The sequence below is a fragment of the Pinus tabuliformis genome, chromosome 5_2 (assembly GCF_031772625.1).
Source record: "Pinus tabuliformis cultivar Carrire ecotype Pingquan chromosome 5_2, CPIR1, whole genome shotgun sequence".
NCBI lineage: Eukaryota > Viridiplantae > Streptophyta > Pinopsida > Pinales > Pinaceae > Pinus > Pinus tabuliformis.
In genome coordinates this window covers 723,373,957-723,377,132 of record NC_142306.1, presented here as the reverse complement: position 1 = coordinate 723,377,132, position 3,176 = coordinate 723,373,957, and positions in this window count along the sequence as shown.

Sequence of the window (3,176 nt, the reverse complement as noted above, 5' to 3'; positions counted from 1 at the left end):
TTTTACTTTGTATCTCAATTGAAAATTTTATGAATATCTAATAGAATAAGAATATAGTTGGGTTTTCCCCCTTGAGGGGATTTTCCCTAGTCTCTGACCTAAATCCTAGTGTCTCTATTGTGTATGCTTTTATTTTGTTGTTCCTTACTATTCCACTGCATTGTTGATGTTATTGTTCTCTCTACATAATTTCTAGTGATAAAATGATGTTATGGGGTGAATGTAATATATAAATGATGAAAACGTTTGAATATTCAAATATCTATAGAAAAGAACAATCTTGCCCAAAAATTAACACTAGGTATGTTCATGTTAAACATAGAGAAAAAAAAATGATGTTTCATTATAAGGAGAAGATGATCACATTCTAAGACATGATAATGAAGTCAAAATCGATAATTCCTTCATCGAATGACTTTAAGGATATTTCGAAATTGATGCTTCAAGAGAATCAAGAAACAATATCAAAGAAGCAAAAGGAGCTTGAAGAAGTCATATCCAATAAAAATGAAGAAAAATCTTGTTTGAAGGATTATAGTCAAAAACCACATGCATAAGTCAGAAAATGTAAAACTACAAAGCACAAATTAGAACAAGAAAAGGAAAGTTTTGTGAAGAAACTCAATTAAATTCTATTATAGAAAGAATAAGAAAATTTTCGCTTGCAAAACTCTAATCAAAAGTTATTAGAACAAATCAAAGATTTCAAAATGAAAAGATTAAGTGTCAAAAAGAAGTTGAATCAGAAGCTAAAGAAATTTCATGTTTAAAAAATCATAACCAAAATTTGCTTACTCAGATTAAGAAACTTAAGGATGATAAGAAGTAAAAAAAATTACTTAATCACGAAAGAAGTACCAAAGTCTAAAGTCGTAATAGTCCAAGTTGAAGAAAAAGGAATGAATATCGATCCAATCAATATCACAACCCAAGAAGATGATAAATCAGTTGAATTAAAAACATATTTCATTGTTACTATTTAGACGATGAAAAATCCAACGAAGATTTTGTAACCAACTCAATAACATCAGTACTTGAAGTAAATCAAGAATTTTCCACACGCATGATAAGGGAAAATCAAATCACGAGAACCCCTTATCAACACCTGAATCACAAGAACAAACATCTCACCGAGTCTGCTTATCTATATCACTTAGAATAGAAACAACAGACTTATGTTCCAAAGAATATTGATGTTTCCACAATCCAATCTTATAATAAAAAAATTATCCTAGTTATCAAATAATTGCAAAGTTCCACAGAAAATTAATTTATAATGGTTAGATCCCTTCCCAATTCGATAATTTTCTTTATCATTCAAAGGATCCTATAATTTTGTATCATCAAAGCTCACAACTCAAAGAATTTTGAAAGATACGAATATATTACAAAACAAAGAAATAGATGACACATCTTATTAGCAATAAGCTTTGAGGACAAAGATTTCTAAATAAGAAGGAAATGTTATGACTATAATTTATATAAAAATAATAATAACTATAAATAATAATAATAATAATAATAATAATAAGTAATTAATTATTAGTATAGAATAGGCATGTCTCTAAGGACACGACCATTCATGAAGGGGCGCCTGCCTAGGTATGGAAGTGGGCCCTCAATTGTAACAATCATATCTCATATCAATTCTCTTGTATATATATATGTGTGTGTGTGTGTGTGTGCGTGTGTGTGTGTGTGTGTGTGTGTGTGTGTGTGTGTATCCTCAATGGATGTCTTTATATTCCAATTATTTTGGGTTACTTTACTAGTATACCAATTATATTTGCTACAACAACATTAAGATAAACAATTCCAGTTTTGTTTTTGCACCTTTAAGAACCTACCTGGAAACAAAACCAAAATTTTGGGGATTTTTATTGTGATGTTAAAATAATTCATCCACTCTAACATAAATTATCAACCAGGATAAGTATTTTTATTTGAAGGCTATCATGGATGTCTTTATATTCCAATTATTTTGGGTTACTTTACTAGTATACTAATTATATTTGCTACAACAACATTAAGATAAACAATTTCAGTTTTGTTTTTGCACCTTTAAGAACCTACCTGGAAACAAAACCAAAATTTTGGGGATTTTCATTGTGTTGTGAAAATAATGCATCCACTCTAACATAAATTATCAACCAGGATAAGTGTTTTTATTTGAAGGCTATCATGCACAGAATGTACATTCAACAATCATTATTTGACATTTACTACTTCCTGATATATTGTATTCTACTATGCTTCCTCAACAAGAGTATAACCCTCAATTAAATCTCAATTCTTCATGTAACTAATTCCATACTCACAATAATTGAAACCACACTTCATTCAATTCTGGAATTAAAAACCTCATTGTTGAAAACCACACTTGAATGAAAAGAAAAACACTTTTCACATAGTTCTAGAAATGAAAATCACTCTTTGCATGAAGGAAACAACATATTCACTCTCACAAAAAAGGAAATAATAATCAATACAACCAGATCCTCACTTTCCTAAATGAAATCACTCAACACCAAAACCAATCAAAAATCAATAACTAATGTGTGCATCACCAACCTAGAAATGATTCAAACAGCGTAGCCACTTGGAAAATGAAATGTTAGTACTTTAATTTAATTAATATTTTCGGGTTGGGAAAAAAAAAGCCCAAAAATATTAAACTATAACAACTATCAATAACATATCTGTGTAACAACAACCTGCAGTAATAATTAATAGCAGTGAAATGTAATAGGAATGAAGTGACAACAAGCAATAATCGTTAATATGTAACAGCAATCCAATCAACAATTTGAAACTATAGAAAATCACAACAATCTATAAGAATAGTAAATAACAAAAGTAACAATATGAATTGGTAAATATATATGATGGATATGGTTGAGTAACAGTGACCTACATTTAGGAATTCTTGCAAACTACCATAAGTAATAATAACAACAATATGCTAATTATACAAGAAATTCACAACAACAATTAACTTAAATTCTAGAAATGTAATTCACAACCCACAAGCTAATTAAATGAAATAGCTAAGCTACCTCTATAGTTAAAACAATCATTGTTAAAGAAAAGGGCCCTTCCTCCTTAGTAAGGAGCTAGAGAAAATCTCACATCCTACAGGCTAATGCAACAATTCATAGAGTGAGCTACAAACTTGT